The 16,980-nt window shown below is 38.6% G+C and overlaps 1 protein-coding gene across 8 annotated transcripts in view; it reads right to left on the bottom strand.

Annotated features, from left to right (window-relative positions):
* Window positions 1–16,980, bottom strand: part of LOC133562210 (uncharacterized) — a 243,489-nt gene that overhangs the window by 24,483 nt on the left and 202,026 nt on the right. For 2 of the 8 annotated variants that reach the window (XR_009808857.1, XM_061916183.1), the window contains exon 1: window positions 582–743. The exons of the other annotated variants lie outside the window; for them this stretch is intronic. The gene's annotated coding sequence lies outside the window, so the exon portion shown is untranslated. Of the gene's footprint in view, window positions 1–581; window positions 744–16,980 lie in introns of those variants that run through there. 8 annotated transcript variants of the gene reach the window in all.

Genomic DNA, 16,980 nt, shown 5'->3' with positions numbered 1-16,980 from the left:
TGAAACATATTCCAATCATAGTGCTATTTACACTTATCTCTTATGTTTGACTGCCATCTACTGGTCACACTTATCAATACACAATGTACCAAATAAAATAGCTTCGAGGTAAGTAAGCTCAACCAAAATGATTCCTTACATTACTAATAATGTTGGTAAATTATCTACAAAAAAATTTAAAATGATGTGGTACATTACATTAGCACATGTAAGTGTAAAACAGACAGCCAAAAAAGGTTGGTGGATGAAAATACATTTTGCAGGAAATGTGGTCTAGGTTTTGAAGATGTTGGTGGTTTGCAGGTGGCATGTTGATAGAAATGTTCGTCTTTTTTTTCAATGTTCCTCTTCTTTTTATCAAAGCGTGCTCAGATCCCTTAACTAAAATGTAATAATGTCAGGACAAGGAATATAAAGTGTTGCAAAACACATAGACCAAACAGGAAATACTGACACAATGAAAATGAAACAAAACAAAGTAAAATTACAAACAAAGTAAAAACTGTCATGAGGGATCACGACAAAACAATTAATAAAGTTGTAATCAGTGCGCTTAAAAATACATCAACTTGCTTACTCACATTTTTTTCAATAGGTCCCTTCTCACACAATGGACTATTCCATGTACTGTTCATGTTCATAATTGATTCAGGAAGACAAAACACACCTGTTGGCAAGGCTTTGAGTGTTTTTTTGTTTTTTTTTAATAGAAATGAAGCAGCTTTATTGCTAACGCCATTTCATTTTTCAAAAAAACCCCTCTAAAATCTGCTTCAACCAGTGGAGCGAAGAAAAAAAGGCAAGAAAAAAAAACCTGTTTCTATGAAAAGACTCAAGGTGTCTACAACAGCAAGAACCAGACGCACCAGTCAGCAACAACATTGTTGTCAGGGGAGGGTGCACAGGTGAAGTGGAGGGTGATGTTTTTCATCACAAATATGTGAGTATTTAAGTAAGCACTCAGAATGGTAAACTGCATTAAATGTTATTTAATGTTCCTAGATATTACAGCAGCCAAAATACATCTACTGTCTAGCTGTAATGTGTATATATATATATATATATATATATATATATATATATATATATATATATATATATATATATATATATATATATATATATATATATATATATATATATATATATGTATATATATATATACATATATATATATATATATACATATATAGATATATTTTTTATATATATATATATATATATATATATATATATATATATATATATACATATATATATATGTGTATATATATATGTGTGTATATATATATATATATATATGTGTATATATATGTGTATATATATATATATATATATATATATATATATATATATATATATATATATATATATACATATCTATATATATATATATATATATATATATATATATATATATATATATATATATATATATATATATACACATATATATATATGTAGGTGTGGGAAAAATTACAAGACTACTTCGTCTCTACAGAACTGTTTCACGAGGGGTTCCCTCAATCATCAGATTTCTCCTGATGATTGAGGGAACCCCTCATGAAACAGTTCTGTAGAGACGAAGTAGTCTTGTAATTTTTCCCACACCTACATATTGCGCTCTACCACGGTATCGAGCACTATTCTCTGGATAATCCAATCAAGACATATGTATATATATATATATATATATATATATATATATATATATATATATATATATATATATATATATATATGTATATATATGTATATATAAACAAATAATAATACTAAGTAAACAAGGGCATGGAGTGTGACTAAATCCAACAGTGTTTGGTGTGTGACGATGTGTGGGAATCAATTGCTGAGTGTTAAGCGAGAGGCAAGTCCAAAAGGGCAAAGCAGGAAGGATGTTGGGGGCGATAGAAAGGTCCGTGTCCAAGCGAGAGGTCGAGATCCAAGAGGCAGCCAGAGAACCAGGGGGGAACACAGGGGAAGACGAGACACATTTCTCGTCACGCGGGAACGAAGGGTTGTGTAAAGGGTAGGTAGTTACGTTCTGGCGCGGGATAGCAGGTTGTGCAGGCCTGTTGATCAGCTTCAGGTGTGCTGATTGCCGGTGATTGTTTGCAGCTCTGCACCGGTGCAGACTCTGCCGAAATGGCGCACACGGGTGCGCTCTTGGAGGCGCAATCAGCGAAACGCACAGATGAGTGCGCATTGAAATGCGCCCATGTTGTTACAGTTTCTAGAGAATGCGGGACTGGAATGACATTTTTAATGTATCTATCCCTATGACATGCCACATCATATGTCATATACATTCATTCTCAGAATGAGAAGTACAAGGATGAGGATGACACCAATGACAAAGTTTTCCTTAGTTCCCCTAATGACAAAATATCCCACGGTCCGTCGTCACTGGTTTACTCATTTTTTTTTGTTTGTTTTTTGCTAAATAACACAGTTACACCACAAATCTCCGTACTTTTTTCTGAATATGAATGCAAAATAATTTCCCGCACTTTGATAAAGGAGGTGAGAAAAACTATTGACTTCAATAAGGAACTCTTGGCAAAGTATAAAGGTGGTGTCCGTATGGCTGTCCTCTCCCTTTCCTTGCTAATACAAGGTCCATGTTAAGTTTGCCATTTGTATGTATTTTGCATTGTTTTCTGCATATACAACAACAATCATTTTCCAAAAAAATGTCTTCCACTGTATAGATTTGAATTGTTTTCATAATAAATTATTTTGAGTCTTAACCTTGGGGACAAAATTATGCTGCTTAATGTGGAAAGTGGAAGTGCAAGAGATGCGTGTCACAACTCATAGATTGGAGTTTTACCAACCAGCCAATTTCAGAATTTTCCACACAGAGGTTTAAATCACGTGCCAGATCATATTAGGGGTTTCTGCGCTGCTGTTGCATGCAGCAAAAGGCTACTTGCGTGATAAGCATCAATGTGAGACCTGAGTGCCCCAGAGATGACTCAGTTAAAAATAACTGTCGGTCTGTACGGAAAGACTTGAAAGGAACGAACGTTCAAGTTCACCCTGGAATTAAGGATGGGGGCTGTTTGGTGTACACACACAGATATTTGCTGACATCTGCACACTCCCACAGAATAACACTAACAGACACACACAATGACCAACCATGTATGTCAACCAAAGTCCTGCAGCAAAATTCCCCTCTCACTAAACCCTAAAATCTAATTGCATGTCACTAATTCACTTGTTTTTTCTACAATTTTCTCGTATTGTGAAAAGTCTGATTGCATAAAATCCTACTTTCAAGTAATGAATTGGCAATGAAACTGACACACAACTGGGCGATGTCCTGATCCCGATCATTTAACTGATCAGCTGATAAGCAGTCAAGCCCAGACAATTTTTACACACGTCGTCTATCCACAGTGCAAATCCAGATATTTATTCAATGTATTATTATCACCGGAGGAAAAAGAATGACTAAGCACACACACACACACGCACACACACACACACACACACACACACATACACACACACACACACACACACACACACACACACACACTAAGCAGGATGACAAAAGTAGCTAACTGCTTAAGCTTTGATGTAAAGTAGGGGTGATCGACCCAGATGTCGATACTATCGATACCTAGTGTAGTATCAGGATATAAATCAATATTGTTCATTTTCTTGTTTTTGTTATTCCAAAATCTTTTTACAGTCTTTTTTGTTATTGTTTACTAATTAGGTCTCTCGATATAGGAATACTTTGAAGGAAAACGCCAGATGATTTAAATGGGAGCCAATAGTACTTTTGTTTAATTGTTGTGCGGCATACTTTATTTTGTTAAAGGTGTACTGAAACCCACTACTACCCACCACACAGTCTGATAGTTTATATATCAATGATGAAATATTAACATTGCAACACATGCCAATACGGCCTTTTTAGTTTACTAAATTGCAATATTAAATTTCCCGGGAGTTTCGTCTTGAAAACGTCGTGTAATGATGACGTGTGCACAAGACGTCACAGGTTTTTAGGAAGTATGAGCGCTACGCACACACACAGCTAAATGTCCTCTGCTTTAACGGCATAATTACACAGTATTTTTGACATCCGTGTTGCTGAATCTTTTGCAATTTGTTAAATTAATATTGGAGAAGTCAAAGTAGAAAGATGGAGTTGGGAAGCTTTAGCTTTTAGCCACACAAACACACGGTAATTCCTTGTTTAAAATTCCTGGACGTGAACATTTCTTATGGATCAAGCGAACATGAAACACGACGGAATGTCAACCAGCAGGTTTCGGTGAGAAAATTTTGGTTAAAAAGTCGCTTCTTACCGGAGAAAAGCTGAGCTTGTGCCGTCCATAGCTGCCGTCGACTCCCCTGAGACACTGCGTCAAGACACCCGTGGAGACAGCCTTCCGACTATCAGGTTATATTAAACTCACTAAAACACTAGCAACACAATAGAAAGATAAGGGATTTCCCAGAATTAACCTAGTAAATGTGTTTAAAAACATCGGAATCCGTCCCAATGCAAATGCGCTTTTTTTTAAAAACTTTTTTGGGGTTTTTTTTTTCTAGTCCGTCGCAATTCGCTATCAATATCCTTAAACACGAATCTTTCATCCTCGCTCAAATTAATGGGGAAATTTTAGTTTTCTCGGTCCGAATAGCACTTTTTGTTGGAGGCTCCCATTAAAAACAATGTGAATATGTGAGGAGCCCCACACTTGTGACGTCATCGTCTGCGACTTCCGGTAGAGGCAGGTCTTTTCTCTTGGCACCGAAAGTTGCGAACTTTATCGTGGATGTTCCCTACTAAATCCTTTCAGCAAAAATATGGCAATATCGTGAAATGATCAAGTATGACACATAGAATGGACCTGCTATCCCCCTTTAAAAAAGAAAATCTCATTTCAGTAGGTCTTTCAAAAATGTGTGTCGCATTAAATGCCACAAATGTAGTCCATCAACTGATTTAGTAGAAAATACTAAATTGAATACACCAATAGAATAGACCAAAAATCACTTCATATTTTCTTACTCACTAGTGTTACCATATCTGAGTTATTGTGCAGACATATGGGGAAACAACCACAAATGTGTGCTTTATTCACTAACTGCGTTACAAAAAAGATCAGTTAGAATAATAAATAATGTTGGAAATAGAGAACATACAAACCCTTTATTTATCAAATCAAAATTATTAAATTTCAACAATTTGGTGCATTTGCAAACAGCTAAAATTATGTATAAAGCAAACTAATGTACAACAATTCTTCTCAACAAAAGAGGAGAAATAAAACCATAGAAGAAAATCTAATTTAAAATATTGTTATGCTCGTACAACACTTAAAAGCTGTAGTATATCAGTATGTGGAATTAAATTATGGAATGGATTAACCAAAGAAATCAAACAAAGCACTAATATGATTTAGTTTAAGAGACTGTTCAAACTACAAGTGTTCACAAAGTACACAGAACAATAATTATGATGAAAACCTTGAACCCTTTTTTTTTTTTATTGAGACAAAACATTATCAATGTATTTAATATGTGCATGCTTACTATGGTATATTATTTATTGATTATTTATTTGTTCACTGGTCTGTTACAAAGAACAAGGAAATTGGATAAAATTGCTATGGTATGAAACGGGATAGGATTAAATAAGCTCTGCTTCTTCCTACTCCTTTCCGGACGTGCTATAATGAAAGAACTAGAATTGTGTGATGCATTACATTGTATCGTATGCTGGTTCGAAATAAACTGACACTGAACTGAACTGAATTGTTAAAGTATCGCACCGGGACTGAAAATCGGATTGTAGGCCACAAACGGGGGCGGTATAGCTCGGATGGTAGAGCGGCCGTGCCAGCAACTTGAGGGTTGCAGGTTCGATCCCCGCTTCTGCCATCCTAGTCCCTGCCGTTGTGCCCTTGGGCAAGACACTTTACCCACCTACTCAACGTGCCACCCACACTGGTTTAAATGTAAATATTAGATATTGGGTTTCACTATGTAAAGCGCTTTGAGTCACTAGAGAAAAAGCGCTATATAAATATAATTCACTTCACATCACAAATGTTGATTGGGACATATCCACACAACAGTGTCTAATTCTTACAAAGCAATCCATACATGGAAATGACAGATAAAAATTATTTTGATTCTGTAGAGTTCCAAATCAAATTAGACTTAGACTTAGACTTCTGTTTTATCGTCATTTGAATTTGAACTTTACAGTACAAATAAGAACAACATTTCGTTGCATTAGCTCATGGTAGTGCAGGATAAAAAAAGCAATAAGGTGCAGATATATCTAAATAGATAACTCTACAGATAAATATATTGGACTTTTGCATATGCATCCAAGTTTATGGATGTATGTTATATTGTATTTATATTCCAGCGAGTTAATCCATTTTGGGGGGAATTATGGGGATAGTTGTGATGCGTTCAAGAGTCTTACGGCCTAAGGGAAGAAGTTGTTACAGAACCTGGAGGTTCTGCTTCGGAGGCTGCGGGAACCTCTTCCTAGAGTCCAGCAGTGAAAACAGTTCTTGGTGGGGGTGGGAAGAGTCTTTGCAGATTTTCTGAGCCCAGGTCAGGCAGCGGCTTTTTGCGATCTCCTGGATAGGAGGAAGAGGATTCCTGATAATCTTTTCCGGCGTCCTCACCACTCTCTGGAGAGACTTCCAGTCTGAGGCTTTGCAGGCTCCAGTCCAGACAGAGATGCTGTTGGTCAGTAGGCTCTCAATAGTGCCTCTGTGGAATGTGGTGAGAATGGGGGGAGAGAGCTGTGCTCTTTTGATCCGACGCAAAAAGTGAATGTGCTGCTGAGCTCTTTTTACAAGAGCTCCGATGTGTAGATACACCACAAACTCAGAACAAAACTCTACTGACTTGGTATCAATGCAAACAGTAAGCCAAAAGTGTACATGCATGTTTTAATGTGCAAAAAATATGTTATTAAGTTGTTTTATCAAAAGGAAATCCTACAATTTTGCCATGAATGAATTTGCCCTTACTACCCTATTGTAGTAGTCTAAAACCTTCTACTGTTGTGTGCATCTTTATTTTCATGATGAGTCTCTCAACCTATTGCCCTGATATAGTACCGTAATCATCTATTTATTTGTTTTCAAGAAGACTGACTTAAGTACTGTAGTACATTTTCCACATGTTGCAGGAACATAAACGTATTTATGTGGTTGAGGTTAAAGGATCATGGTTCTCGTCAGGCCCCGGGAAAAAGTGTAAGTCAACGTAATGTTGCTGGGAAGTGCGCGGGTGAATGGGTGTGCATATGTATGAATGTTGGCCATCCTCTCCCCAGTCGAACAGGATGTCGGAGGTCAAATAAGAGGGGTGAGAGGTTAAAGCCTGACTAAATAATTACAAGATACTGTTTCCAGTGTCAATCACACAAACACAAAGCTTCATGACTATATAGGCTGTTATCTTCGAGGTGTCTGGACACTGTCTTCCTCTGTGACCCCGCCCCCCGGGCAATACACAAACACACACTTGAACATGTTCTCTTTCCTCTCTCTCTCGGTGATGTCCGCACACCCGGCCGTCGTACGCACACACACACACACACACACACACGCACACACATACACAAACACATAACGTCCTAGCCTGAGAGCTTGTCCCGCTGACAGGCAATCAGTCAGGAAACAGAGGGGAGAAAAGCAAGAGAGGTCCAAGTAGGAGAGGCAAGGTGGCTATTTTTATCCTGTCAGTCACAAGGGGTCGAGGGTCAAGCTGAAAGCCTACTGACATGTATGCACTCACACATACACCCACACACACATGCTGCAGTGTTCATCAAAACAAGGTCAACAGTGGAGGGCAGGCATCTGGCTATAGGTTTACGGAGAGAACGAGCGAGCAGACAGCTGCCTGGTTTTACTGGTGTCTGCCCTTTAAATTGAGACTAGAGGAAAGTTTAAAGAGGACACAAGTGAATGTTTACAACAGGGCAGAAGAGTGCAAACACAAATGAGTACCATGCATTTACGATGCCATTGCAATAGTCTGTTTGGCCAAGAGTAACCTCCGATCACAAACCTTTCCAAATGCAAACCTTTCCAAATACGAACCACTGCCCAGACAGTGGCATATAAACCTTGTCTCTGGATACAAACTTTTCAATGTGTGTGGTTAAAGAGCTTTCGTCAAGGGCGGAGGAGGAAGAATCTGCAAATGATAGTCTAGCGTCCCAACAGTCTGGTAGTCTTTTTAAATGTTATTGCTGACCTGTCTACACCAACTGCAGTCCTGAGTTCCAACATCACATGTAAACTCAAACATTCTGGATTTTATTGTTATTTTTTTTACTTCATAAATTACATGTCATGCTTAGTTAGAACTGTCTTCACCTGAGGATTTTTATATTCTAAAAACCCCTTTTCCATATGAGTTGGGAAATTGTGTTAGATGTAAATATAAACGAATACAATGATTTGCAAATCCTTTTCAACCCATATTCAGTTGAATGCACTACAAAGACAAGATATTTGATGTTCAAACTCATAAACTTTTTTTTTGCAAATAATAATTAACTTAGAATTTCATGGCTGCAACACGTACCAAAGTAGTTGGGAAAGGGCATGTTCACCACTGTGTTACATCACATTTTCTTTTAACAACACTCAATAAACGTTTGGGAACTGAGGAAACTAATTGTTGAAGCTTTGAAAGTGGAATTCTTTCCCATTCTTGTTTTATGTAGAGCTTTAGTCGTTCAAGAGTCCGGGGTCTCCGCTGTTGTTTTTTATGCTTCATTATGCGCCACAGATTTTCGATGGGAGACATGTCTGTACTGCAGGCGGGCCAGGAAAGTACCCCCACTCTTTTACTACGAATCCACGCAGTTGTAACACGTGGCTTGGCATTGTTTTGCTGAAATAAGCAGGTACGCCCATGCTTGGATGACAACATGTATTGCTCCAAAACCTGTATGTACCTTTCAGCATTAATGGTGCTTTCACAGATGTGTAAGTTACCCATGCCTTGGGCACTAATACACGCCCATACCGTCATAGATGCTGGCTTTTGAACTTTGCGCCTATAACAATCCGGATGGTTATTTTCCTCTTTGTTCCGGAGGACACTACTTCCACAGTTTCCAAATATAATTTGAAATGTGGACTCGTCAGACCACAGAACACTTTTCCACTTTGATCAGTCCATCTTAGATGCGCTCGGGCCCAGCGAAGCCGGCGGCGTTCCTTGGTGTTGTTGATAAATGGCTTTCGTTTTGCATAGTAGTTTTAACTTGCACTTACAGATGTAGCGACCAACTGTAGTTACTGACAGTGGTTTTATGAAGTGTTCCTGAGCCCATGTGGTGATATCATTTACACACTGATGTCGGTTTTTTATGCAGTACCGCCTGAGTAATCAAAGGTCCGTAATATCATCGCTTACGTGCAGTGATTTCTCCAGATTCTCTGAACCTTTTGAGGATTTTACGGACCGTATTCCTTGCAATAGCTCGTTGAGAAATGTTGTTTTAAAACTGTTCGACAATTTGCTTAGAAATTGGTGACCCTTGCCCCATCCTTCTTTGTGAATTACTTAGCATTTCATGGAAGCTGCTTTTATACCCAATCATGGCACCCAACTGTTCCCAACTAGCCTGCACACCTGTGGGATGTTCCAAATAAATGTTTGATGAGCATTCCTCAACTTTATCAGTATTTATTGCCACCTTTCCCAACTTCTTTGCTGGCATCAAATTCTAAAGTTAATGATTATTTGCACAAAAAAAAATGTTTATCAGTTTCAACTTAAAATAAGATGTAGCATATTCAATTGAATATGGGTTGAAAATGATTTGAAAATCATTGTATTCCATTTATATTTACATCTAACACAATTTCCCAACTCATATGGAAAAGGGGTTTTTAATCTGAATAGTTAGATTTTGCCCATTGTCGACAATCTGTCGAATTTATGGCATGTTTTAAGAGAAATAAGCATATGTTGATATGTATTAGTGCAGGGGTCCCCAAACTTTTTGGCACGGGGGCAGCATTGGGTTAAAACAATTTGGCTAGGGACCCAGGCTGAAACAGCGACTGTTATGTGGAAGGTTGAAATGACAGTATATTTTACTCGCTGAAAACATTTGTCCACACACAATATTATATTTTCAATGTGTAAAGAAGGCATGATGATGATCAATGTCAATAATGATCGATGTTGATCAATGCATCCTTCCATCACACACGTTGTATGTGGTAGCCCCAACAGGTATTAACTCTCGCCCCTTGCATGGGGTTATATGCCCAACGATACGACTGTACGGTTGATGGTCGAATCACACAATTGAATTATTAAAACTTTGACTATTTGAAGACAGCAGTTAATGTTTCTGTAAGATATTCAATTACCACCATTATTGCGGGCTTACGTTCCGAACGCTGTTCATGGTAGCTGTACTTCAACGAAGTAGGAAGATTATTTATCTAATGATTTATATCAATATTATATGCATTTGACATCTGTATAAGCCCTCCACACACTCCCCGAAGCTTTCATACACACACTTAAACACTCCAAATGCTCTTTAAACACTTTATAAACTCTAAAACCGACCTACTTTAGACATTAAACTTCAATGAGTAGTAAATTCTCAATGTAGTCAATGGTACTAAGATGCAGTAGGTGAATTGCCAAGTGGCAAGGACATATTGTATTGCCTTTTATTGTGTTTAAATCACTAACCTTTAATAAAATAGGTACTTTTTTCAAGGCTAAAAACAGTTATACAGGTTCCCATTATTTATTTGGGGGACCTGTGTTCCCCAATACAAATTTTTCAAATTGCGAACCCTGATCAAGAAGCAGTTTAGTTTGTTTATGAGCTCTACAACAGATTTATATAAGACAGTTTATACTCAGAATATGTCAAACATGTATTACACATTGCAATTATATCTTGCACACCATTCATGTCTGTATATACCCTATTATGTAATAATATGCTAGGTCCATTGAGATCAATATCAAAATATAGTCTTTAGCCCATGTTCCCCTCCCAACAGGAGTTATATTGAGGCTACATTGTTAGTGAAACTGTCCAACCCACCCACATTAATGTAATTCATTTTCCACATCAATTTCATCATCTGTTTCATATTTATATGCTGTGTGAGTCCCTCTGTTTGAAGTTGTTCTTTTCAATATACCTTTAATGTTTGATAGCCATTTGGAGGCCCTGCAGCAAATATGGGTCGCTGTGCAAACATGCCTTGATCTGAATCAGCCCCCAAAAATCTATTGACCAGTTTAGGACTTTGAATACATGTATTATATTTACATATATTATGTGTCATGTCTTTGTAAGATTTACCTAACATTAGAAAATGTAAAGTCACCGTTGTGGACATTGGAGGTGAAACAATTGTGGTGGAAAATCTGAATATGTTCATGCCAATTCAATCATCATCTCTTTCCCAGCAGGATTACATTTCATGGAGGGCCACGTCCATCTGCAGCGACCCCACATGGAGTCCCGTGTCACAGGAAGATAAACCTTGAACAATATGATTATTCAGTACAAAACATGAAGCCAAGCCACACAGAACAACCTGGGTGGTCAAGGTAGAGCGGCCAGGTGCGCTTGAGAGGGGAGAGTGCAACATTCAACACAACAGGAGGCTCAGTGGACATTTCAACCATGGAGACACACATACCCACTGATAGACACGTTGATAACATGACTGATGCATGGTCAGCCAAACGTGGCAACAAGGACAGAAATCAGATGAATACATTGGAACACATACAAGGTGCAATGCCACAAAGTTGTCTGAAAGGACAGTTGCTTATTCTCCTGGTGCAGATGTTCCTGCAGTCACTGGTGCATGAGTCAACATGATGCGCCGTGCTGTGTTTCAAACCTAAACCCAACGACCGTTAACTTAAAGAGGACAGGTGATCATATCCGTCCTACCTGGCTTATAAACGTTGTGAGACTGGATACTCATGTTAGACGTTGCCAGTACATCAGATCATTAGGTTTATGTATTTGGGCGTAAGCTTGTTTGCAGTTTTGGAAGCCTCTGGACACTGTGTTTTACAATCTGGCTACGTTGTGAGGTCACAGCAAGGTGGATGTACTTATTTGGAAATTAAGTAAAGTTATTAGCCAGAAAGGGGAGGAGCTCTGTATGAGGCCAGCTTATTATCTAGACCACAAGGAAATGTGTTTAAAGTAGACTGAAATCACGGTGGGAGAGGGGTTAGTGCGTCTTGAGTAGTCTTGGGTTCAATTCCAGGCTCGGGATCTTTCTGTGTGGAGTTTGCATGTTCTCCCTGTGAATGCGTGGGTTCCCTCCGGGTACCCCGGCTTCCTCCTACTTCCAAAGACATGCACATGGGGATAGGTTGATTGGCAACACTAAATTGGCCCTAGTGTGTGAATGTGAGAGTGAATCTTGTCTGTCTATCTGTGTTGACCCTGCGATGAGCTGGCGACTTGTCCAGGGTGTACCCTGCCTTTCGCCCGATTGTAGCTGAGATAGGCGCCAGCGCCCCCCGCTACCCCAAAAGGGAATAAGCGGTAGGAAATGGATGGATGGATGGATGAAATCATCATAGGATCCCTTTAGAGCTGGGGTAAATAATCGATTATTAGATGCATCACAATTTGGACATGGAAGATTATAGAATCTATTAGTAAACAACAATAATTGATAATCGATAAAGTAATAAAGTAATGCAGACAAATCTAAAATTTGGCTGACTGCAGTAAACCACGTCACCGAGAGATCCAATCCGACCAGCTTCTTTATTACTTTTGACAAGAACAAGAAAGTTTGATCACATTACGCCTGTACTGGCTCACCTGCACTGGCTTCCTGTGCACTTAAGATGTGACTTTAAGGTTTTACTACTTACGTATAAAATACTACACGGTCTAGCTCCATCCTATCTTGCCGATTGTATTGTACCATATGTCCCGGCAAGAAATCTGCGTTCAAAGGACTACGGCTTATTAGTGATTCCCAAAGCCCAAAAAAAGTCTGCGGGCTATAGAGCGTTTTCCGTTCAGGCTCCAGTATTCTGGAATGCCCTCCCGGTAACAGTTTGAGATGCCACCTCAGTAGAAGCATTTAAGTCTCTCCTTAAAACTCATTTGTATACTCTAGCCTTTAAATAGACTCCCTTTTTAGGCCAGTTGATCTGCCGTTTCTTTTCTTTTTCTCCTATGTCCCACTCTCCCTCGTGGAGGGGGTCCGGTCCGATCCGGTGGCCATGTACTGCTTGCCTGTGTATTGGACTGGACTCTCGCGGCTGTGTTGGATCCATTATGGATTGAACTTTCACAGTATCATGTTAGACCCGCTCGACATCCATTGCTTTCGTCCTCTCCAAGGTTTTCATAGTCATCATTGTCACCGACGTCCCACTGGGTCATCATTGTCACCGACGTCCCACTGGGTGTGAGTTTTCCTTGCCCTTATGTGGGCCTACCGAGGATGTCGTAGTGGTTTGTGTTGTGGTTTGTGCAGCCCTTTGAGACACGAGTGATTTAGGGCTATATAAGTAAACTGATTGATTGATTGATATTTTTGGCCACTTATGTTCCAGTTTTGCACATATTTTCATTAATTTAACAAATGTGGGAATTAATTAAATTGTTTCTTATTCCAAATGAACAGGGTTTTTTTCAAGTTGCAAGTGAAAAAAGCTTATTTAGTGAAACGAAAATACATTTAAAACTGCATCAAAATACATAATTTAAAGATGCATCAATAATAAATTTTTTATTGTATCGTATCTCCAAAATTTTAATTTTAATCAAATTGTGAAGTGCCCAAAGATTCCTACCGCTAGATCTCTTTAAGTTATTTCAGAATTATTACTTCCTATGTTACCAGCAAAACTGCCAAACGTTAACCAAGAACCATACAGTTTTGGAGGGCTATGCATGTCCCAAGAAACATAACCATTACATTTTGTGTGTATGTAACTTACCCAGTTAGGTTTTAGTTCTTCTGCAAATCATGAAGGCACAACTATAACATGCATTGTTGTTTTCGTTAGTCAAGTTAGTCACTTAGTTACTTTGTACCTTTTGAGTGACAAGGTAATTTTGCCTCCACTACACATACAGCTGGTACACTCCCGTCTGTGCATTCAATTCTATATAACAGCACATGGTGAAGAGGTAGCAAGGAATAATACATTAATAATTACATTTGACAACTGGAATAACTATATGCTCCCAATTATGGATGGAAGTTACAGATGGAATTTTGTAATCCCTTACATTTCAATCTCTATAAACAAAGAAGTAAAATACTATACTTCCTAACAAACAAGTAAGGCGTGCTACACAGACTGCAATTTTTATTTATCATTATGAAAACATAAACAACAAGGCGGATATATGGCGGAAGGTCTCTATTCCACTGAATGCTCTTGTTTTCATAATATTTATGTTTTATATGCTTTAGGGTGGTGGGCAGCCTACAATCTGGCATATTTGCAACTCCATCCACCAATGCATTTTCGACCGCTTGTCCCTTTTGGGGTCACGGGGGGTGTTGAAGCCTCGTGGTTAAATGTTACTCCACAACTCAAACATGCTAAATGATTCGAAACACAGACTTGTATTTCAAAAGGCAAAGTCAGCATAGTGTGGAATTTCCTGAAAGACTTAAGTGTGTAAAAACTGATGAACATTTGGCAACAGACTAAATTTAGATGATTTTGGTTTTGGTTTGAACTTATTTTGAACATGTATGCAATTACAAGTAATAAATCAAATGCTTTACATATTTACATCTCTTTTTACAACAGATTTAAAAAAAGGATAGGAAGAAACCAAGCTTATTTAACTTTCCATTTCATTGCAATTACTGACACATATGTTCATTCCCTGTCCTCTTTTTGTAACATAATATATATTATTGAAATAAAACCGCTCTCTTAATAATAAGAGTCAGTTATGATTAACATATGACAGGAATAATAAATACATTTCCAATAGTTCAAAATGTCTATCAAAATTTGTCGTTTTTGTACATTGTAAACACTTTTACTTTGAACAACCTCTTAAAGGCCTACTGAAACCCACTACTACCCACCACGCAGTCTGATAGTTTATATATCAATGATGAAATATTAACATTGCAACACATGCCAATACGACCGGTTTAATTTACTAAATTGCAATTTTAAAATTCCCGCAAGGTATCCTGTTGAAAATGTCGCGGAATGATGACGCCTATGTTGACGCGTGCTTGTGACGTTATTGGTTGGAGCGGACATTTTATCCCAGCACCACTCACGGCTAAAAGTCATCTGCTTTAATCACATAATTACACAGTATTTTGGACATCCGTGTTGCTGAATCTTTTTCAATTTGTTCAATTAATAATGGAGACTATAAAGGAGAATGCTGTTGGCGGAAAGCGATGGATTGCAGCTGCCTTTAGCAACCAAAACACAGCCGGTGTTTCTTTGTTTGTTGTGAAGCTTTAATATCGAACAGAGCGGTCAAGTGAACATGTTTCTCTACCACATGTCAACCGGCAGGTTTCGGTGAGAAAATTGTGGTAATAAGTCGGCTCCTACCGGAGACATGAGCGGAGCTCGTGTCCTCCTGCAGCAGCTGTCAAAGAGGCAGCTGCGACTTTCTTGGCTCCTCCATGGCTTCCATCAGAGACACTGGTGGTCACCACACCCCTCCGACTTTCAGGTATGACTATTTTAACTTTCCTCATCCACAAATATTTCATCCTCCCTCAAATTAATGGGGAAATTGTCGCTTTCTCGGTCCGAATCGCTCTTGCTGCTGGTGGCTATGATTATAAACAATGTGAGAATGTTAGGAGCCCTACAACCTGTGATGTCTTACGCACATCGTCTGCTACTTCCGGTACAGTTAAGGCTTTTTTATTAGCGACCAAAAGTTGCGAACTTTATCGTGGATGTTCTCTACTAAATCATTTCAGCAAAAATATGACAATATCGCGAAATGATCAAGTATGACACATAGAATGGACCTGCTATCCCCCTTTAAATAAGAAAATCTCATTTCAGTAGGCCTTTAAACTGGACCATAGTAGTACATTGTTTAATTTATTTGCTTAATCCAATCCATAATTTAATTCCACGTACTGATATACTAAATGTTTTAAGTGTTGTACGTGCATACCAATGCTTTAAGTTATATTTTTCCCTAAAGTAATATATCCCTCCTTTTGTTAACAAGAATCTTTGTGCATTTTTTTGGTAGCAAGTTATCGTTTGCTTTTTGCATAATTTAAGCTGTTTGCAAATTCACCAAGTCAATAAATTTCAATATTTTTGATTCAATAAATAAAAGATGTGTATTTTCTCTTCATCCAATGTTACGTATTATACTAACTGATCTTTTTTTGTAACACAGTTAACGAGTGAAGTGTATTTGTGTAATTACTTCCTTTATATTTTTACACAACAACTCAAATATGTTCATAACTTTTATGGACAGAATTTCTAGGCGCAGTCAAGGCGTTGAGGGGTTCCGGTTTGGTAACCGCAGGATTAGGTCTCTGCTTTTTGCAGATGATGTGGTCCTGATGGCTTCATCTGACCGGGATCTTCAGCTCTCGCTGGATCGTTTCGCAGCCGAGTGTGAAGCGACCGGAATGAGAATCAGCACCTCCAAGTCCGAGTCCATGGTTCTCGCCCGGAAAAGGGTGGAGTGCCATCTCCGGGTTGGGGAGGAGACCCTGCCCCAAGTGGAGGAGTTCAAGTACCTAGGAGTCTTGTTCACGAGTGAGGGAAGAGTGGATCGTGAGATCGACAGGCGGATCGGTGCGGCGTCTTCAGTAATGCGGACGTTGTACCGGTCCGTTGTGGTGAAGAAGGAGCTGAGCCGGAAGGTAAAGCTCTCAATTTACCGGTCGATCTACGTTCCCATCCTCACCTATGGTCATGAGCTTTGGGTCATGACCGAAAGGATAAGAT

This window comes from Nerophis ophidion, linkage group LG11, assembly GCF_033978795.1.
Source record: "Nerophis ophidion isolate RoL-2023_Sa linkage group LG11, RoL_Noph_v1.0, whole genome shotgun sequence".
In the NCBI taxonomy this organism is placed as follows: Eukaryota; Metazoa; Chordata; class Actinopteri; order Syngnathiformes; family Syngnathidae; genus Nerophis; species Nerophis ophidion.
This window is presented reverse-complemented; position numbering and strand designations above follow the sequence as displayed.